Here is a 23,828-nt window from a genome sequence, read left to right as displayed (position 1 = left end):
GCTCGATTTCAATGTTTAAAAGAAGTTTGGATCGGTACATGGACGCATGACGGTAGGGGTATGGAGGGCTATGATCACGGTGCAGGTTGATGGGAGCAGGCAGTTAAACTGGTTTCAGCATGGACTGGATGGGCTGAAGGGCCTGGTTCTGTGCTACACTTCTCAATGATTCTCCAAAATATCTATTAAATATTGCAATTGTACCCAACTCTACCACTTCTGGCAGTTCATTAGAAATACCCAGACCTTCTGTGTGAAAATTCTTCTCCTCAGGTCCACTTCAAATCTTTTTCCTCTCACTTTAAACCTATGCCCCCTAGCTTCAGACCCCCCTACCATAGGAAAAAGACTGTGACCATCCACTTTAACTATGCACGTTATGATTTTATAAACATCTAAAAGGTTTGTTCACTCCAAAAAAATAGCCTCAGCCTATCCAGTCTCTCCTTATCTCAAGCCCTTCGGTCCTGGCAATATCCTCGTGAAGCTCTTCCACACCTCCCCAGCTTAACCACTTCCTTCCTCTAGTATGGTAACCAGAGCTGCACACAGTACTCAGATTTCGATTTAAATTCAGATTTAGGTTTATTTCTGCACATACATTGAAACATACAGTGAAATGCATCATTTGTGTTAACAGCCAATACACCTAAGGATGTGCTGAGGGCAGCCACAAGTGTCACCAAAACAACAAAAGCAAGCAACAACAGCAAAACAAGCCCCTTCCCCACCCTCCCACCCATTCACACACACAGGCTGGCCTCCAACCCTAGGACAGGCTGGGCCTCCTGTTCTTGGCCCCAAAATTGCAGACATATGGCATGTGCTGTCTTACAAACACATTATACAGCTGCAACACGAGCTCCCAGCTCGTATACTCAGCTGCCAGACCAATGAAGCCAATGTCTTCTCATTGCTGTCCTGTGACACCACTTTCAGAGAACTACCGTATATACTTGTACAGCTAGGTCTCTGACGTTCTCTGGACCCTGTCAATCTCCTGCCAGGTTTAACTTCTCAAAATGCATCATTTTGCACTTGTCTGAGCTAAATTCCATCTGACATGCCCACTTTCTCAGAAAATCTAGATCTTGCTGTAACCTTAGGCAACCTGTGCACCATCTCACCAATTCTGGTGTTTTCCACAAATTTACTAATCATGTCACCTACATTTTCATTTAAATCATTAACATCTACTCTACTGACAAAAGCCAAGTAACATTCAAACCAGCCCATCTTCGGACACCAGATCCTCCGGGGGTGGTAGGAGTGCGCATGCAAGCACAAGGGAACATGCAAACTCCACACAGAGGTCAGGATTGAAGCTGGGGGACCGGAGTTAGAAGGCAGTAGCACCTACTTTTGCATAGCTGTGCCACTCTCTTCATATACACACTGACAATGTGGAATCAGTGTATTGTAGGAGCCTAGGTTGGTATCTTCTCATCCTGATCTGTAGCATTGCAGCTAACAGTAGCAACCTCCACAGGTCCCAGAAGAAGCCAGGGATCTTGCTGAGTTGTGTGACTCAGAGCTGTACCATCTGAACAGAGGTAATGGATTCTCTTATGAAAGCAACAGGTTATCAAGTGGCTGGAAAGTTACACTTAGGTTCTTTTCAAAATATTTGTTTTATGTGCTCATGTTAATATTAAATTCAGCTTCAGCCCAATTTCCGTTACTTACTGTAAAAAGTTGGAAGTGGGCAGTGAAATAATCTAACACCTCCATATCTGAATACAGCCAAGAAATTAAATCACAAAGTTCTGTTTTTTTTAGACTATATTTTCCCAGGAGTAACACACACAAAATTTTGGAGGAACTCAGCAGGTCAGGCGGCATCTATGGAAATGAATAAACAGTCAATGTTTTGGGCCGAGAACCTTCTTCAGGGTTGGAAAGGAAGGGGGAAAATGACAGAATAAAAAGGTTTGGGGAGGGGAAGGAGGATAGCTGGAAGATAATAGGTGAAGCAAGGTGGGTGGGTATGTATAGGGTTGGACTGGGCCATGGGAGAAAGGGAAGAAGGAGTGGCACCAGAAGGAGATGCTAGGCAGGTGAGGAGAAGAGGTAAGAGGCCAAAGTGGGGAATAAAAGAGGAGGGAAGTGGAGGGGGGGGGGAGTTTTTTTACTGGAAGGAGAAGTCAATGTTCATGCCATCAGGCTGGAGGCTACCCAAACAGAATATGAGGTGTTGCTCCTCCTACCTGATAGTGGCTTCATCATGGCAAAAGGGGAGACCATGGACTGACATGTTAGAACAAGAATGGCGATAGGAATTGAAATGTTTGGCCACCAGGAAACACCACTCTTGGCAGATGGAGCAGAGGTGCACAACAAAGTGGTCCCCCAATTTATGTTGCGTTTCAGCAATATAGAGGAGGCTGTATTGGGAGCACCGGAAACAGGTTTCCCAGGAGTGATCATTATTCACCACTCCCTCAATAATCAAGTTTTAATGTTGCAATGCTGGGCTGGAATGCTGGAAGTTGAATGATATATTCACCTTTGGTCCTTTGGGCCACTGTCTGCCTATTTGGCATTTAGGTTTCCACGATCTCATCCTAGGACCTTGTCACCAAAACGACATGGCTTCTGAATTCTCACCAACTTCCATCCAATCAGCTCATACCTCCTAGACCATCCAATCAGCTCAAGCTCTCAATTTATCCAAGTTGCTGTGGTCCCCAAACCATTCAATCAGCCCAATCTCTAGACTATCCAATCAGCCCAAGCCTTCAGACTATCCAGTCCTCTTCAGCAATCACGTCATTCAGCCTGCTCTACTATCCCATCAACCCAGGCCCCTAAAATCATCCAATCCACGAGGGCTCTAATGCTATCTCATTTCTTAGGCTCAAAAACCATCCCATCACTATCATGCAGTGATTTTCCTCATGGTCACCATGGTAGCAGCTACAGTATATCCTCCACTCCCCTCTCTGACTGCTGCCTCTGACCTACCTTCCTTGCACCCATTCCTGCCTCCATCCAAACAGCCATAAACTTTATTGAAGATACCAATGTCCCTCCAGTCTAGTTCCATTTTTCTTGGCAATGGGACCCCAGATCCCAATCCTTGACCTCCAGTTGCTTGTCTGCTATCCTCAATACTCCAAACTCCAGGATCTAGCCTCAGTCCAGCCGGAATATTCTCCCATTTAAAGAATGAAATGTTCAAGCAGGAGAGGAGTCATTAGCAGTCTGTTTTTTAAGATAAAATTTTAAAGATTAGCTTTGTCACATCTACATTAAAGCATACAGTGAAATGCGTCACGTGCGTCAAATCGAATCAGCGAGGACTGCACGGGGCAGCCCACAGAGGTCGCCAAGTGTCCAGTGTCAACAGAGCATGCCCACAACCTGCTAACCCTAACCGTACATCTTTGGGATGTGGGTGGAAACCGGAGCACCTGGATGAAACCCACACTGTCACGGGGAGAACATACAAGCTCCTGATAGGCAGTGGTGGGAATTGAACCCCAAATTTACAGTTGGCGCAGTAAAGCACTGCGCTAACCTGCAGTCTCTAGCTAGTGTACAGCAGCATTTCCAACTATACTGTAAAATGATATGCATGTGACTAGTGACTACGCTTATCTCCAAGATACATTGAGGCTTGAAGGTAACAAATCAGATGGTATGTCAACAATATGCTAAGAATGCACTGAAGTTAAATAACAGGTAATAGATCCTCATTACATGCCCCAACAGCACAGATAAATATTTATACGTAGATGATACCTGAAGTTAAGATGCATCCTGATGAGAGGACTGCTAAACCTGTCTGACCAGGGTTCTCACTGAAACCGGACTTCAGCAATGTGCTGCACGATCTTCCATGGATCACTGTACCCCCGAGACTAAACATATTGATGGCTGAATGGAGCTTCCCTATTCTTTCAAGTAATTAAATGCTGTGCATATTTATTGAAAAGTCAGAACTAGCTTGTGCAATATAAACTTCCAAATAGCCACAATGGAGGAATACACACAAAATATAGGAGGAACTCAGCAAGTCAGGCAGGTTCAATGGAGCGTAATAAACAGTCTACGTTTTGTTCCAAGACGTTTCATCAGGATAATTCTAGTTTATTTTCTTCCATAGATGCTGCCTGACCTGCTGAGTTCCTCCAGTATTTTGTTGTGTGTTGCTCAAGATCTCCAGCTTCCGCAGAATCTCTTGTGTCTACAGTAGAAGAACATTTGTCTTAAGTAGTTAAAGGAACACAAAGTGTGTTTGTAACAAGTAGTCTAATACAAAGTCTGGATAAATAGCCTTGACCATGAAAATTTGGATGGTACAGTGATGTAATGGGTAGCACTACTGCGATACAGCTCCTGCACCCCAAGTCCAATCCTGACCTTACCTCTGTCTATGAGAAGATTGCACATTCTCTCTGTGATTACATGGGTATCCCCAAAGAGCTCCAGTTACCTCCCATGTCCCACAAAGGTCTTGGCATGTACAAACGTTTGTACATGGATTACTGTCATTTACCCTTAGCGTAAAGGGGTAGTATGAGAATTGGGGAGAATTGATGTGAGACAGAAGGGGTTACAGGGAAATAAGTGTGAGAGTAGGTTAGGGGAGCAGACAGGAGATTCTGAGGGCATTAAAGAGACACCCAGATGGTATGTTGCCTCCCAGGTGCCAGGGTCAGGGATGTCTCAGATTGGGTGAACAGTTGGAACTCATGGTACCGATAACATAGGCAGGAAAAGGGAGGAGGTCCTGAAGAGAGAGTATAGGGAGGTAGGTAGAAACCTGAAAAGCAGGATCTCAAGGGCAGTAATCGCTGGATTATTGCCTGCACCGTGCCAGTGAGGGTAAAAATAAGATGATTTAGCATAAAATGCATGGCTGAGGGAGTGGTTTGGGGGCAGGGTTTCAGATTTCTGGATCATTGGGATCTCTTCTGGGATAGGTATGACCTGTACAAAAAGGATGGGTTGCACCTGAACTCCAAGGGCACCAATATCTTTGTGGGTAGAGTTGTTAGAGCTTTTGGGCAGGGGGATGGGAATTGGAGTGATAGGGCTAAGGAGGAGGCAGTTGCTGTACAAGTAGATACACTGTGAGGAAGGACAAGCAGATTATAGGGCAAAATTGCAGTCAGTTGGATGAGTTGAAATGTAACATGGAGGCAAAACTGAACAGGGTGATGAAAACAGAGCTGAAGGAGTCAGATTTGAATGGACGTAGTATATGTAATAAATTAGATGACCTTGTAGCGCAGTTAGAGATTGGTGGGTACAATGTTGTGGGCATCACCGAGTCGTGGCTGAAAGAAGATCGCAGCTGGGAGATTAGCATCCAAGGATACACATTGTATCAAAAAGATGAGGCAGGTTGACAGAACCATCCCCTTTGTTGGCTCTGTTGGTAAAAAATAAATCTAAACCCTTAGAAAGAGGTGACATAGGACCAGAAGGTGTAGAATCCTTGTGGGTAGACTTAAGAAAGGATAAAAAGACCCTGATGGAAGTTATATATAGGTCTCCAAACAGTAGTCAGGATGTGGGATACAAATTCCAATGGGAGACAGAAAAGGCATGGAAAAAGGCCAATGTTGCAGTAAACATGGGGGATTTCAATATGCAGGAAGATTGGGAAAATCAGGTTGGAGCTGAATCCCAGGACAGGGAATTTGTAGAATGCCTATGAGAAGGCTTTTTAGAACTGCTTGTGATTGAGCCCACTAGTAGACCAAAGTTAGTTGGAAGGGGACACTAGCAGGAATGATGGCGGAACAGCAATGGCTGGTGTTTCTGGGAGCGATTTGAAAGGCGGAGGATAGATACATCACAAAGATGAGGAAGTATTCCAAAGGGAGGATGAGGCAACCATGGCTGACAAGGGAAGTCAAAGGCAGCAGAAAAACGAAAGAGAGGGCATAATGAGACCCTCCGCTGGTCAGGGTCAACCATGTCTGTCTACATAATACGCAACCCAGTGAAGTATAAAATGGAAAACAAGCTGCAGATAATGAATCCAAAGGGACGACAGAGACCAATACAGTTTGGCACCAGTGGCATGGCTGGAGTTGCCAGTCAGCACTGAACTCAACGTAGAACTGACTTTGGGACTTCAGCTCCACATTTTTTCTTGGGGTTTATTCCCGAAGTCTTCCCCGTGACTGAACATAGCAGCAAGGCAGTGGAGGCTTGAGATCAGAGTTTTCTTTCTCCAGAGAGCATACAGTGTAACAAAAATTAGTGGGAAATTAGAGGGTTGGGAAGCTTTTGAAAACCAACAGAGGGCAACTTAAAAAGCCGTAAAGAGAGAAAAGCTGAAATATGAAGTTAAGCTTGACAATATGAAAGAGGATACCAAAAGATTTTTCGTATTTACAGTATAAAGAGTAAAAGAGAGGCGAGGGTGGATATTGGACCGCTAGTAAATGACGAAGAGGAGTAATGAGGGACAAAGAAATGACGGACAAACTTAGTAAGTATTTTGCATCAGATTTCATTCTAAAGGACACTAGCATTATATTAGAAATTCATGAGTGTCAGGGGTCAGAAGTGAATGTAGATGCTATTACCAATGAGAAGAAGCTTGAGAAGCTGAAAGATCTAAAGGTAGATAAGTCACCTGGACCAGATGAACTACACCCCAGGATTCTGAAAGAGGTAGCTGAAGATATTGTGGAGGCATTAGTACTGATCTTTCAAGAATCACTAAATTCTGGAATGGTTCCGGAGGACAGGAAAATTGCAAAAGTCTCTCCACCCTTTAACAAGGGAGGGAGGCAGAAGAAAGGAAAAAATAGGCCAGCTATGCTGAATTAAGTGGTTGGGAAGGGGTTGGAGTCTATTATTAAGGAGGAGATTTCAGGGTAGTTGGAGGATAAAATAGGCTAAAGTCAGCTTGAGTTTTCAACAGAGAAAATCATAGAAATATAGAAAACCTACGGCACATTACAGGCCCTTTGGCCCACAATGCTGTGCCGAACATGTACTCTAGAAATTACCTAGGGTTACCCATAGCCCTCTATTTTTCTGAGCTCCATGTACCTATCCAGGGGTCTCTTAAAAGACCCTATCGTATCCACCTCCACCACCGTCGCCAGCAGCCCATTCCACACACTCACTACTCTCTGCGTAAAAGACTTACCCCGATGTCTCCTCTGTACCTATTTCCACGCACCTTAAAACTGTGCCCTCTTGTGCTAGCCATTTCAGCCCTGGGGAAAAGCCTCTGACTATCCACACAATCAATGTCTCTCATCATCTTATACACCTCTATCAGGTCACCTCTCATCCTCCTTTGCTCCAAGGAGAAAAGGCTGAGTTCCCTCAACCTATTCTCATAAGGTATGCTCCCCAATCCAGGCAACATCCTTGTAAATCTCCTCTGCACACTTTCTGTGGCTTCCATATCCTTCCTGTAGTGAGGTGACCAGAACTGAGCACAGTACTCCAAGTGGGGTCTGACCAGGGTCCTATATAGCTGTAACGTTACCTCTTGGCTCTTAAACTCAATCCCATGGTTGATGAAGGCCAGAGCACCGTATGCCTTCGTAATCACAGAGTCAACCTGCGCAGAGGCGGAAGGATGGGTGAATAAGTTTGCAGATGACATGAAGATTGGAGAAGTTGTGGATGGAGCTGTAGGTTGTCGAAGATTACAAGAGCATATAGACAGGATGCAGAGTTGGGCAGAAAAGTGGCAGATGGAGTTCAATCCAGATAAGTGTGAGGTTGTGGTGACCCACTTTCCAGCGCACTCGAACCGGCTCACAAAATGGTACGTGCCGGCAGAGAGGCCGGCCCCAAAAAGGGCGCCAGGCCTTCTTCACCAGCAAGGGGAATAACCCGCACACAGGAAGGGACTGTGAATATGCGCCCCCTACAGCATTCCCGCCCAGGGAGGGCGGAAACGGGAAGGCTTAAAAGCGAGGCCGTGAAGTTTGAATAAATCTTTTACGCAACTGCAACTCACCGTCTGCGTGTCGTTATTCCAGCGCTGTGTGTAGCACACCGCTACAATCGGTGACCCCGACGGCCCAAACGATATTTGGACCGGAGATGAACGACGCCGCATCTGTTCATGCAGTTTCGTTAAAACTGCCAAGCCTCTGGATGCTGCGACCTCACCTGTGGTTCCAGCAAGCAGAAGCCCAATTCCACATTCGGCAGATAACCTTGGATGCCACACGTTACTACTACGTGGTGAGCTCCCTCGACCAGGAAACAGCGGCCCAGGTTGAGGAGTTCATACAGTCGCCCCCGGAGGACGGCAAATACACAGAATTCAAAGCCTTGCTCATAAGGACTTTTGGACTCTCACGGCGTGAGCGAGCTGCCCGCTTACTGCACCTGGATGGTTTGGGAGACAGGCCACCGTCAGCATTGATGAACGAGATGCTGTCCCTGGCCAAAGGACACAAGCCCTGCCTCATGTTTGAGCAGGCATTCCTGGAGCAGCTGCCCGAGGACATACGCCTGCTGCTGTCCGACGCAGATTTCAGCGACCCCCGGAAGGTGGCAGCCCGGGCGGACTTGCTGTGGAAAGCCAAGAAGGAGAGTGGGGCGTCCGTCGCACAGATCACCAGGCCACGCTCCCAGCAGCAAACCAGACCAGGCCCGGCCGCAGAGCCCACTAACCCCAGAGGCAGGGGTGAGGAGACCAACGAACAATGGTGCTTCTACCACCAGCGGTGGGGCGCAGAAGCCCGCCGCTGTAACCCGCCCTGCAAGTTCCTGGGAAACGCCAGGGCCAGCCGTCGCTGATGGCTACGGCGGCTGGCCATCGGGATAGCCTCCTGCATGTGTGGGACAAGCGGTCAGGACGCCATTTTTTGGTCGACACCGGAGCCGAGATCAGCGTCTTACCTCCGACGAGTTACAACACTGGCAACAGAGAACCGGGTCCCACCCTGAGGGCCGCGAATGGCAGCACAGTAAGGACCTACGGCACCCGTTATGGTGCGGCTACATTTCGGCTCCAGCCGGTTCACGTGGGACTTCACACTGGCCGCCGTGACCCAACCGCTCCTGGGGGCGGATTTTTTGCGAGCTCACAGCCTACTGGTCGACCTGCCAAGGAAGAGACTGGTCCACGCCGAGACCTTTCAAACGTTCTCCCTGGGTGAAGCCCAGTTGCCGGCCCCACACCTGGACTCCATCACGCTGTCCGACAACGACTTCACCAGAGTCCTGGCAGATTTCCCATCGGTTCTGGCACCGCAGTTCACGGCAGCCATGCCCAGACACGGGGTACAGCACCACATCCCGACACAAGGGCCACCCCTTCCATGCCCATGCTCGAAGGCTTCCCCCGGACAAGCTCCACCTGGCGAAGGAGGAGTTCAAGAGGATGGAGGAATTGGGGATCATACGGCGGTCCGACAGCCCATGGGCCTCCCCCCTGCACATGGTGCCCAAAGCAACAGGGGGCTGGAGACCGTGCGGTGACTACCGCAGGCTGAACGAGGCTACAACACCGGACCGCTACCCTGTGCCGCACATTCAGGACTTTGCAGCAAACCTGCACGGCGCACGGATCTTCTCCAAGGTAGACCTCCTCCGGGGATACCATCAAATCCCAATGCATCCGGACGACGTCCCCAAAATGGCACTCATCACTCTGTTCCACCTTTTCGAATTCCTCCGCATGCCGTTCGGCCTGAAGAATGCCGCACAGATGTTCCAGCGGCTCATGGACGCGGTGGGACGCGACCTGGACTTTGCATTCATCTATTTAGACGATATCCTCACACCCAGCAGTAGTCGTCAGGAGCATCTGTCCCACCTCCGTCAACTCTACACCCGACTGAGTGAATACGGCCTAACAATCAACCCAGCCAAATGCCAGTTCAGACTCGACACCATCGACTTCCTGGGCCACAGGATTACTAAAGACGGGGAACCCCTCTGCCCGCTAAGGTAGATGCGGGCCGCCATTTCCCCCAACCCAACACAATCAAAAGCCTTCAGGAATTCGTGGGTATGGTGAATTCCTACCACCGCTTCCTCCCCTCGGCAGCCTGAATCATGCACCCCCTGTTCACCCTGATGTCGGGTAAGGGCAAGGACATTACCTAGGATGAAGAGGCCGCAGCCACTTTTGTTAAAACCAAAGAAGCCTTGGCAAACGCTGCGATGCTATTGCACCCCAGAATGGACGTCCCTACCTCCTTCACAGTGGACGCATCTAACACGGCAGTCGGTGGGGTGCTGGAACAACTCATCGCGGGCCGCTGGCAACCCCTGGTGTTCTTCAGCAAACACCTACGACCACCCGAGCTCAAATACAGTGCTTTCGACTGGGAACTGTTGACGCTATACCTGGCAATCCGGCATTTCAGGTACTTCTTAGAAGGTAGGCCCTTCACCGCGTTCACGGACCACAAGCCGCTTACCTTTACATTCATGAAGGTGTCCGATCCCTGGTCATCCCGCCAGCAGCGACATCTGTCCTACATCTCCGAATACACGACGGACATCCAGCATGTCTCGGGGAAGGACAACGTCGTGGCGGACGCACTCTCCAGACCAGCTGTCCAGGCCCTGTCCCTGGGGGTGGACTATGCAGCACTGGCGGAGGCGCAGCAGGCAGACGACGAGATGCCCAGCTACAGGACCGCAGTCTCAGGTTTGCAGCTGCAGGACTTTCTCGTAGGCCCAGGTGAGAGGACCCTACTGTGTGACGTAGCTACCGGCCAACCCCGCCCCATTGTCCCGGCAGCCTGGCAGCGGCGCGTTTTCGACTCCATTCACAATTTAGCGCACCCCTCCATCAGGACAACTATCTGGATGGTCTCCAACAGGTTCGTTTGGCACGGACTCCACAAGCAGGTCAGTGAATGGGCCAAAACGTGCAAGCACTGCCAGACGGCCAAGGTGCAGCGGCACATCAAAGCCCTGCCGCAGCAGTTCCACCCCACCCACCGGTGTTTCGACCACATTCATGTGGATATCGTGGGCCCCCTGCCAGTGTCGCGTGGAGTGCGGCACCTCCTGACTATCGCGGACCGGTTCACGAGGTGGCCAGAGGCGGTCCCGCTCACCAACACCACCTCCAAATCCTGCGCCCGGGCACTGATTGCCACCTGGGTATCTCGCTTTGGTGTACCGGCCCACATTACCTCCGACAGAGGCGCCCAGTTCACCTCCAGCCTGTGGTCAGCCATGGCCAGCCTTTTGGGGACACAGCTGCACCACACAACTGCCTACCACCCACAGTCGAATGGACTAGTGGAGCGTTTCCACCGTCACCTGAAGTCGGCTCTCATGGCCCGCCTCAAGGGGCCTAACTGGGTGGACGAGCTTCCCTGGGTCCTGCTCGGAATCTGCACGGCGCCCAAAGAGGATCTGCACACCTCGTCGGCCGAGTTGGTGTACAGTGCATCCCTGGTCGTCCCAGGAGAGTTCATACCAGCCCCAAGGGGACAAGTGGAAGAACCCGCAGCAGTCCTGGACAGACTACGTGAGAGGCTACCTGGCCCCCATACCCACTTCACAGCACGGACAGAACCCGACCTGCGTACCCAAAGACTTGCAAAACTGTAAGTTTGTTTTTGTATGTCGGGGCGGACATCGGGCACCGCTACAGTGGCCCTACGAGGGTCCGTTTAAAGTGATCAGGAACAACGGGTCCACGTTCGTGCTGGACATTGGGGGGAAAGAGGAGGTTTTCACAGTGGACCGACTCAAACCGGCCCATGTGGACTTGGCGCAGTCGGTCGAGATTCAGGCACCGCAGCGCAGAGGCAGACCTCCCAAACAGAGTCCGACCCAGACTGTGGATATTGGGGGGTGTATCGCCGGTTCTGGGGGGGCGGGGGGGGGGGGGTTATGTGGTGACCCACTTCCCAGCGCACTCGAACCAGCTCACAAAACGGCATGCGCTAACAGAGAGGCCGGCCCCAAAAAGGGCGCCAGGCCTTCTTCACCAGCAAGGGGAAAAGCCCGTGCGCGGGAAGGGACTGTGAATATGTGCCCCATACAGCATTCCCGCCCGGGGAGGGCGGAAACGGGAAGGCTTAAAAGCGAGGCCGTGAAGTTTGAATAAATCTTTTACGCAACTGCAACTCACCGTCTGCGTGTCGTTATTCCAGCGCTGTGTGTAGCCCACCGCTACAATTGGTGATGCATTTTGGAAGGACAAACCAGAAGGCTGAGTACAAGGTTAATGGTCGGTTACTTAAGAGTGTGGATGAACAAAGGGACCTTGGGGTTCAAATCCACACGTCCCTCAAGGTTGCTGCACAGGTTGCTAGGATAGTTAAGAAGGCCTATGGGTTGCTAGGCTTCATTAATAGGGGGATTGAGTTCAAGAATGGAGAGGTCATGTTGCAACTCTACAAATCTCTGGTGAGATCACGCTTAGAGTATTGTGTTCAGTTCTGGTCACCTCATTATAGGAAGGATGCGGAAGCTATCGAGAGGGTGCAAAGGAGATTTACCAGGATGTTAAACAACAACACACACAAAATGCTGGTGGAACACAGCAGGCCAGGCAGCATCTATAGGGAGAAGCGCTGTCGACGTTTCGGGCCAAGACCCTTTGTCAGGACTAACCGAAAGGAAAGATAGTAATAGATTTGAAAGTAGTGGGGGGAGGGGGAAATGCAAAATGATAGGAGAAGACCGGAGGGGGTGGGATGAAGCTAAGAGCTGGAAAGGTGATTGGCGAAAGTGATACAGAGCTGGAGAAGGGAAAGGATCATGGGACAGGAGGCCTCGGGTGAAAGAAAGGAGGGGGGGGGGGAGCACCAGAGGGAGATGGAGAACAGGCAAACAACTAAATAAATAAGGGATGGGGTAAGAAGGGGAGGAGGGGCATTAATGGAAGTTAGAGAAGTCAATGTTCATGCCATCAGGTTGGAGGCTACCCAGCCAGTATATAAGGTGTTGTTCCTCCAACCTGAGTTTGGATTCATTTTGACAATAGAGGAGGCCATGGATAGACATATTAGAATGGGAATGGGACGTGGAATTAAAATGTGTGGCCAGTGGGAGATCCTGCTTTCTCACTCTGTCTGTTTTCCATCTCCCTCTGGTGCTCCCCCTCCCCCTTTCTTTCTCCCAAGGCCTCCCGTCCCATGATCCTTTCCCATTTTGTGTGTGTTGTTGTTTGAATTTCCAGCATCTGCAGATTGCCTCATGTTTACCAGGATGTTGCCTGGATTGGAAAACAAGTCTTATGAGGCAAGGTTAGCAGAGCTGGGACTTTTCTCTTTGGAGCATAGAAGGATGAGAGGGGATTTGATAGAAGTCTACAAGATTATGAGGCACAGACAGGGTGGATAGTCAGTACCTGTTTCCCAGGGCATGAATAGCAAACACCAGAGGGCATATGTACAAAGTTAAGGGAGGGAAGTTTATGGGAGACATCAGGGGTAAGTTTTTTACACAGAGGGTTGTGAGTGCCTGGAATGACTTGCCAGGGATGGTGGTGGAGGCTAAAACATTAGGGGTATTTAAGAGCCTCTTGACAGGCACATGGATGAAAGAAAAATAGAGGGTTACATGGTAGTGTGAGTTTAGTACTTTTTTTAAGGAATATATGGGTTGGCACAACATCGAGGGTTGAAGGGCCTGTACTGTGCTGTAGTATTCCAGTGTTCTAGCAGCTTTGAGTGTCCCATGGACTCAGACCCCAAGATCCCTCTGATCCTCCACACTGCCAAGAGTCTTGCCATTAATACTATATCCTGCCATGATATTTGACCTACCAAAATGAACCACCTCACACTTATCTGGGTTGAACTCCATCTGCCACTTCTCAGCCCAGTTTTGCATCCTACCGATATCCCGCTGTAACCTCTGACAGCCCTCCACACTATCCACAACACCCCCAACCTTTGTGTCATCAGCAGATTTACTAAATCCATCCCTTCACTTTCTTATCCAGGTCATTTATAAAAATCACAAACAGAAGGGGTCCCAGAACAGATCCCTGAGGCACACCACTGATCACCGACCTCCATGCAGAATATGACCCATTTACAACCACTCATTGCCTTCTGTGGGGAAGCCAATTCTGAGTCCACAAAGCAATGTTCCCTTGGATCCCATGCCTCCTTACTTTCTCAATAGTCTTGCATGGGATACCTTATCAACTGCCGTACTGAATTCTAAATAAACTACAACTACTGCTCTATCTTCATCAACATGTATGGTCACATCCTCAAAAAATTCAATCAGGCTTATAATGCACGACCTGCCCTTGACAAAGGCCATGCTGACTATTCCTAATCATATTATGCCTCTCCAAATGTTCATAAATCCTGCCTCTCAGGATCTTCTCCATCAACTTACCAACCACTGAAGTAAGACTCACAGGCCTATAATTTCCTAGTCGATCTTTACTCCCTTTCGTGAATAAGGGAACAACATCCGCCACCCTCCAATCCTCCGGAACCTTTCCTGTCCCCATTGATGATGCAAAGATCATTGCCAGAGGCTCAGCAATCTCCTCCCTTGCCTCACACAGTAGCCTGGGGTACTTTTCATCCGGTCCTGGCGACTTATCCAACTTGATGCTTTCCAGAAGCTCCAGCACATCTTCTTCCTTAATATCTACATGCTCAAGCTTTTCAGTCCACTGTAACTCATCCCTACAATCACCAAGATCCTTTTCTGTAGTGAATACTGAAGCAAAGTATTCATTAAGTACCTCTGTTCCATACACACTTTTCCACAGTCACACTTGATTGGTCCTATTCTCTCATGTCTTATCCTCTTGCTCTTCACATACTTGTAGAATGCCTTGGGGTTTTCTTTAATCCTGCTCACCAAGGCCTTCTCATGGCCCCTTCTGGCTCTCCTAATTTCATTCATAAGCTCCTTGCTGCTAGCCATATAATCTTCTAGATCTCTATCATTATCTAGTTTTTTGAACCTTTCGTAAGCTTTTCTTCTTGACTAGATTTTCAACAGCCTTTGTACACCACCATTCCTGTACCCTACCATCCTTTCCATCTCATTGGAACGTACCTATGCAGAACACCATGCAAATAAGAGCCCATGGAATTACAGGGGAATACTAGCATGGATAGAAAACTAGCTGACTGGCCTTATTCAGCCTTTCAGCTGCTTAGTTGAATTTATAGATTTCTGCATGACGTTAAAAGAAAGTGCTTAGCAGCCAATTAAGTAACTGTGAAATTGAGTCACCATTGTAATTAGGAAGCATGACAGCTAATTTGCACATACAAACTCAAACAATTAACAATGTGACAATGGCCAGACAATCAGTACTTCAGTGGCACTGACTGAGTGATAAATAATGGTCAGGATACTCAGGATAGCTCTCTTAATTTTTAAAAGAGTGCCATGCGAGTTTTTGATAGAGCAGGCTGCATTATTTGAACATGTCATCAGAAAATCTAGCAAATTTATCTCATCTAGCAAATTTCAGCAGGTGTACCATGGAGAGTGTTCTACCTGATATGGAGGCTCATGCACAGGATGGAAAAAAAGCTGCAGAAAGTTGTAGACTCAGCCAGCTCCATCACGGACATAGCTTCCCGCCATCAAGGACATCTTCAAAAGGCTGTGCCTCAAGAAGACAGTATCTATAATTAAGGACCTCACCATTCTGGACACGCCCTCATACTGAGGAGGATCTTGATGGCCCACACTCAATGTTTTAGGAACAGCTTCTTTCCCTCCACCGCCAGATTTCTGAACAATCCATCAATCCATGAAAACTACCTCCTTAATTTGATCTCCTTTTGTACCATTTATTCATATTCCTTGTTGTAACCTACAGTATTTTATATGTATTGCACTGTACTGCTGCCGCAAAAAAATTTCACGACGTATGGCAGAAATAATAAACCTGATTCTGATTCGAAGAAAGACACCACATAAATAGTGTGTGACACACCCTCTGCACTATATACAATCACAGATCTAGATTTTTGCAGTCATAGCTCTTCAGTGGGGATTGAACCAAAGCTTTTGAATTTAAAAAAATGCACAATAAATATGTGATCTGAAGATCAAACAACTTTTAACTTCAAAGATCAAAGATCAATGTGAATGACTCATGAGCACAGTTATACATAAAAAATAGACTTGCTGAGATCATAGGTCTTGGGATATGACCAGTGGATGGGAGCTGACTGTGGGAGAAAGTAGAAACTGGCGTCAGCCTGAGAGTGATAGAACGGGAGTCAAATGGCTGGGTGTCTACAGTAACATCTAATTGATGTTGCTTGAACTGAATTAGCAAGCGAACCCTGCTACTTTGCCGTTTCATATTGACCAGCAGAGCAGTTATGGATATCAGCACATTAAAACTTTAAACATATAAACAAGTGTTTAATATTTTACAGTTTGAATGTTACTGCTCAGTATCATTACTGAACGCTGCTACTTAATAAGGTCACAATCCTGTAGTGAAAATGCTGCAAGAAAAATATTAATTTATCCCTTTACCCAGACATCTGTGAAATCACAAAATAATTGTTTCCTTTTTTTCCAATTTGAAAGATGAGATTATATCTGGTACACTCCTCCTCCCAGTTTCTACCAAATCTTTTACCCCACTTCAGATATGATCATGAAGGTTTTTAAGTGCAGCCTCTGATGACATCCATTCCTTCAGATTTATCATCATTGGTGCACAGTAGCTCCTGAAAGCCTCACTTTCAAAATCTTTGGAAGCAAAGCCTTGACAAAAGAGGGCATTACCTTGTCATTTAGGTCTCTTGTGTACACATCAAGTGAAACAGAGCAGGGGATATGCAGGGAGACCAGAGTCTGGAGACTCGGGTCAACATTGACCAGAACAATTAATCCACTTGACATGTCAAACATATCGGGAGGGCCAAGCATGAAGGGATACAAGTCTGCTTCACATGCTCATTATGAGCAACAAATTATATTTAGTAATAAGTGGATAAATTTCCAAACCAAGACTGGATAATACAAACAAAAAATCTAGAAAGCTACAACAGGGTCTATATTATTCTGATTATAATTCTTGTTCATACTACAGGATGCAGTATATTTCATGTTTAATACCTTAGTATTGCTTTTTTCAAACTTATTCCTTTTTCCCATTTATAAAGGGATTTACAATACCTATAAAGGGTTCACAAAGTATTCAACCCCCTCGGAAGTTTTCATATTGTATTGTTTTACAACATTGAATCACAGTGGCTTTAATTTGACTTTTTTTTTAACACTGATCAACAGACAAAAATTCTTTCATGTCAAAGTGAAAACAGATCTCTACAAAATGATCTAAATTAATTACAAATAGAAAACACAAAATAATTGATTGTACAAGTATTCACCCCTTCAAGTCAGTTTTTAATAGATGCACCTTTGGCAGCATTTACAGTCTTGAGTCTGTGTGGATAGTTCTCTATCATCTTTGCACATCTGGACATTGCAATTTTTCCCTATTCTTCTTTACAAAACTGCTGACATTTTGTCACATTGGATGGGGATTGTGAGTGAACAGCCCTTTTCAAGTCCAGCCACAAATTCTCAATTGGATTGAGGTCTGGACTCTGATTTGGCTACTCCAGGACATTAACTTTGTGGTTTTTAAGCCATTCCTGTGTAGCTTTGGCTTTATGCTTGGGGTCAATGTCTTACTGGAAAACAAATCTTCTCCCAAGTTGCAGTTCTCCTGCAGACTGCATCAGGTTTTCCTCCAGGATTCCCTGTATTTTGCTTCATTCATTTTACCCTCTACCTTCACAAGCCTTCCAGGTCCTGCTGCAGTGAAGCATCCCCACAGCATGATACAACCACCATCATACTTCATGGTAGGGATGGTGTGTTTTCGATGATGTGCGGTGCTTAGCTTACGTCAAACACAGTGTTTAGTCTGATGGCCAAAAAACTCAATTTTGGTTTCATCAGACCAAAGAACCTTCTTCCAGCTAACTTCAGAGTCTCCCACGTGCCTTCTGGCAAACTCGAGCCGAGATTTCATGTGAGTCTTTTTCAACGTTGGCTTTCTCTTTGCCACTCTCCCATAAAGCTGTGACTGGTGAAGCACCCGGGCAACAGTTGTTGTATGTGCAGCCTCTCCCATCTCAGCCTCTGAAGCTTGTAACTTCTCCAGAGTTGTCATAGGTCTCTTGTTGGCCTCCTTCACTAGTCCCTTCTTGCACGGTCACTCAGTTTTTGAGGACGGCCTACTCTAGGCAGATTTACAGCTGTGCCATATTCTTTCCATTTCTTGATGATTGACTTAACTGTACTCCAGGGGATATTCAGTGACTTCAAAATTTTCTTGTATCCATCTCCTGACATATGCTTTTCAATAATCTTTTTGTAGAGTTGCTTGGAGTGTTCTTTTGTCCTCGTGGTGTAGGTTTTGCCAGGATATTGACTCACCAGCAGTTGGGCCTTCCAGATACAGGTGTATTTTTGCTACAATCAATTGAAACACCTTGACTGCACACAGGTCTCCAAAAACAAATCTCTATTTAACTAATTATGTGACTTCTAAAACCAATTTGCTGCACCAGTGATGATTTGGTGTGTCATATTAAGGGGGGGGGGGTGGTTAATACTTTATGCAATCAATTATTTCATGTTTTATATTTGTAATTAATTTAAATCACTTTGTAAAGATTTGTTTTCACTTTGTAGAGATTTGTTTTCACTTTGACACAAAAGAGTCTTTTTTCTGTAGATCAGTGTCAAAAAAGCCAAATTAAATCCACTGTGATTCAATGCTGTAAAACAATAAAACATGAAAACTTCCAAGGGGGTTGAATACATTTTATTGGCTTTGTCAGAATGACATTCAGAAATTCATAAGGGATGTGGCAATTCCAGTGCTGGCAAAGAGCTGACTTCGCAACCCCACACTGCTCCTGGAAAACCGCTGCATTCACAAAAGTCTCTTCCTGTTGATCAAAGTTGCAAGTTATTGGATTAGACAGCCATGCTACAGTAAAATGTTTTAAGCAAAACTTGTCAAGTTGTAATGAAATTGGTTTCTTTTGCTGTGGAAAGTTATCAAAAACAAATGTTTAATAACTTTCTAAAAACAACATAACAGTTGGTTTAAAAAAAACTGCAAGAAAAATAATCCCCTCCTAAACAAGCTGCTGGTGAAATAAGCTGCACACCATTCCCCCACCCCCCAAACTCACGCCAATCCCTCCAATTTCCAGCTTATCTATCCCAACAAGCCCTAATGATTGCCAATTTTTTTAAAGACTTGTACTTCTTTAACATCTCAAGATTACAGGGCATCCAAAAGCATTTCAAGGAGGTATGTTTTTCACCATTGCAGCATAGGGAATGAACAACCAAAACGTTTACATCAAGGACCCAAAAACATTAATCTGACAATGACCAAATAATGTACTTTTGTCGTGCTGGTTAAGGGCCCTCAACTCTTTAAGAGCCACTGTCAAAGATTGCAGAGAATCGATGAGGTTTTAGTAATATTGAGATGATTTAGTTAAAAGATTCACAAACTGCATTCTTTACTCACCCAGTTTTTATGAGTGGGCACACCAGAGTTGGGTTTTCATTTAACGCAATTGGAAACCACTGGTTAGGGGATAAATATTGATCCTAGGACGCAGGAGATTATTGATTGCCCTTATAGTATCACTGGATCCGCTATTCCTAACTGAAAGGGCAGAAGGGGTTTTGGCGTAACATGATGGTAGCTCTAACAAAGCAGCACTTATTGAACTGCTGTTCAGAAAAAATAATACTGTATTTGCAAAACATGAAAATCATAATTACAACTATTGTAGCTGACTTGCATTTTTGCCGTCATCTACTGTTTTGCCATTCAGCAAACTATTTGAAAATGTATGGCATATAACCATCAATCAGTCTGTCCAGAGCTTCCCTAATTTTACTGAACAGTGTGATGATGGATGATAATTTATTAGCTGCTGAGTATCCACATTTGTTTAACTGAAAAATTGCTTGACATTTCCTGAGAAATTCAGAAAGTAAATACTAAAATACTTTCAAAGAGAAAGGGCAACATACTGCAACTACTGGAAATTCAAAACCTGAATGAAAATGCTGGAAATGCTCGTCAGGTCAGGCAGCATCTGCGGAGGGAAAACAGAGATAATGCTTCAACCTTTTGATCCTCCATCAGAAATTGAAAATATTACAGATGGGGCTAAGGCTGTGAGAAATGCAGAAGGGAAGAAAGAGCAAAATGGGAAAACCAATGATAGGAAGGAGCAGCTTCAATACCAATAGGGATGATTATACAAGAACTTCGCCATGTACAGTTCCAAGCCTGGCTGCGAAAGGAGGAGGGTTGGGAATGGGGCTAGCAACGACATCCCGTAAAAACCCTGAGCTACAGAACCTCCAAAGACCTCATCCCTGGGAAAGAAAGGATTTTTGAAGGGCTACACCTTGAAAGACTGAAAGATTAGCCCAGGACAGAGGACTCTGGCAAGCTACTGTCGGTGACCTAAGCCCCAGTAGGAGTGATGGACTTAGAAGAATATGACTATATAAGGGATACACGGAGGTTAGTAGAACATTCAAAAGAGAAATCTAATTGAAACGTAAGGAGAAGTCAGGAAGGTGTGATTGAAAATGGTTTGGAGGAAATGTGAAACTAAATAGATAACTCTCTCCCAGTTTTGGCACAGGTCAGATGGTCATTCTTCATTCTCCAAACATTTGTACTTAATTGGTTGCAAGTGTGAAACAATCTATAAAGCAGTGAAACAATGCACAAAGGCCTGCACTCAGTGGGTCATGTATCATCTGCAGAGGGAAATGGACAGTGGCCATTTTGGGTTGAGATTCATCATCTGGACTAGCTTCTCCAAGCATTAACTGTTTGTTTCCCTCCACATATGTTGCCTGACTCGCCATGTTCCTTCAGTAATTTGTGGATTGCTCCAGATTTCCAGCGTCTTGTATTTCTATGAAGCAGTGAATGAGCGCTTTACTCCACCTCTGATATTCAGCTCTTTTGATTTTAATGGAACCAAATTTTGAAGGTTAACTGAAAACTCAACTATTGCTAAATTACACAAATTGGCACAACAAAGTGGCTGAAAATTAATTTTTACCCCAGCAATGAGTAATTCTCAAATAGATCAATGAAATAAAAACAAATAAAAACACGTTACGTTGAAGGGTCTTCAAATTGAAATGTCAATTTTGTTTTTGTTTCCGTGGGTGCCACCTGAACTTCTAAGTGTTTTTATATCACTTTTTTCAGATTTGTATCACCTGGATTTTTTTTGCTTTCATTAACAAATAAGGAAGACTATCGAATGAGGTGATTGAACAATTGCTCTACCAGAGCAGGAACAGACCAGTTTGACAGCATACTGAGGTCAGTGCCTTTCTATATTTATAATCCTATTTTTCAAATCTTATACGTTAAAAGCAATAGAGCAGAAGAGAGCAGCAGGAAAGAAACAGATTCAAAGGCTAGAAGGCAACATTTTGGAATCTAGAAACCTCAGCTTACACAGATTTGTCCAAAAGGTATATTGTAGCGGTGGGCTACACACAGCGCAGGAATAACGACACGCAGACGGTGAGTTGCAGTTGCGTAAAAGATTTATTCAAACTTCACGGCCTCGCTTTTAAGCCTTCCCGTTTCCGCCCTCCCCGGGCGGGAATGCTGTATGGGGCACATATTCACAGTCCCTTCCCGCGCGCGGGCTTTTCCCCTTGCTGGTGAAGAAGGCCTGGCGCCCTTTTTGGGACCGGACTCTCTGCCGGCGCGCGCCATTTTGTAAGCTGGTTTGAGTGCGCTGGGAAGTGGGTCACCACAATATCATGAGGGAGATTTAACCACTCTGCAGAGAAAACTAGGAAACTATATTGATGGGGACACAGGGGTTCAGCTTTTTTGTGAAAGAACCGACTCAGAAGTGATCGTGTAAAGCTCTATTTCATTTCTGTGCTCTTGGTTAATGTAGGTACTGTTTAGTTTGGATACTGGGAGATCTTAGTATGTGAGCTGGCTCCCAACAGTTGAAATTCCATGAATGGACTTCTTATGATGGCAACATCAAATGGGTTTTTCTTGCATCAATGATTTCACCACCAGGATAAGATTAAAGGCCAGGAGCTATTCCACAGATGTTGCACTCCTGAACTCCTACCTAAATAAGAACAATAAAAAATAATATTACATTTGCCATCTGTCACCTAGTCTTGAGCATTTGCAATAAAACCAGTGCCTGTCAGTTTACTCTGTTTCTGCTTTTCATTTGCATGCATTGAATAGATTTTGCTTCATGGTCTTTTCTTAACAATAGACACAGCGAATGGACTTTATCCAGTGAGTAACAGTGAAAGATACGGACCAGTTATGAGTGCTATGTTTGACTTGAAGCCTCTAGTGAGAGGGCTCAGGTATATGAACATTTATGGATAGATTTGCATTGTGAGGTTATTCGCACATGTGAGCAGTGCAGATCCATACAGTGTAGAGATGTTAAAAAAAATTACCTTTATTTGTCACAGGTGCATCAAAACATACGGTGAAGTGTGTCATTTGTGTCAACAGCTAGCACAGTCTAAGGATTGTGCTGGGGACAGCCTACAAGTGTTTCCACACTTCTGACACCGACATAGCACGCCCACAACTTACTAGCCCTAATCCCAGCCATATGTCTTTGCAATGGTGATGAGATACAGAGCACACAGAGGAATCCCACACAGTCACGGGAGAACGTACAATCTCCTTACATGCAGCGGCGAGAACTGAACCCAGATCGTTGTTGCCTCACAGCCTCTCCGATCTGGCTTCTATCCCAGTCTCCAGTGTTGTGTAATGTTTGCAAGTTTTTGTGGTTTCTCTCGGAGTTCAGATTTTCTCCCGTGCACTCCAAGTACATGTTAGATGGTAGATAAATGGCCACTGTCAATCATCCGAAGTGTAGGTGGATAATAGAACCCTCATGTGGCCATGTGACAGAAAATAGATTACAAGATACGTGTAGGAATATGATATCTGGGATTGCACTGATTTGCTGGACCAAATAGACTCTTTCTATATCATAAAGAAGCAAGATATATATAGAAAATTATAAACACAGAGAATAGGCATACGTGGGTGTCAATCACTATGTACTGTTGGTTTCATGAAATCAAGATACCTCTTTTGTTTTTCTTGAATGGAACCTCTATTGTGCACCTGTACAGGAAACTACATTTTAATGGTTTTTCTGAAGAATTTCCAAGGTTGCAGTGTTCCACTTTACCACACTGAGACATTGTTGTCCCTGAGATATTAAAATGAATGTCATATTGTTAATATGCCTCATCTTCTACCTCGCCAGAACATAAGCTGACTATGTCATCTTCTCACACCACTCCTCCAGCTCCTACCTTTTCAAACTTTACATGATCCTAAGATGAATGGATTCCAGGAGTGGATTCTTTTCCCTTCTCCATTCTGACTTTGTGACGAGAGACCCAAGTGCTGGAGTATCCGACACAAGAATCGAGACACGATACGAGACTGACATAAAGACAGGGCTCTAAACTAGACTCTAGACGAGAATCCAAAGTTGAGCTGATGATTGGGCACCGAACCTGGGTTAAGGTGCACTTTAAATATTAAAATCCTGGTGCCAAAACATGGCCGCCAATTAGCGGGGCGGCCCTGAATCTTTAAAGAAGCTGCACCAGCTATCCATATTCTGGAGAGTTAGAGCATCAAAATTTTGGAGGCTGGCATGGTCCAGTGCGTGCATAACAGGACGCTTTCCCTATGGCCGACTCCTGATGGCCCTGGCTGCTCGAAGAGACGATGATGGTAATCATGGATGAACACTAGGTCCAAGATATCCCTTTCCGGAACCCAGCACCGTTCCTCGGGTCTGAATCCTTCCCAGTCTATGAGGAACCGACGAACACCCCGAATAGTC

The sequence above is a fragment of the Hemitrygon akajei genome, chromosome 18 (genome assembly GCF_048418815.1).
Source record: "Hemitrygon akajei chromosome 18, sHemAka1.3, whole genome shotgun sequence".
Lineage (NCBI taxonomy): Eukaryota > Metazoa > Chordata > Chondrichthyes > Myliobatiformes > Dasyatidae > Hemitrygon > Hemitrygon akajei.
This window is presented reverse-complemented; position numbering follows the sequence as displayed.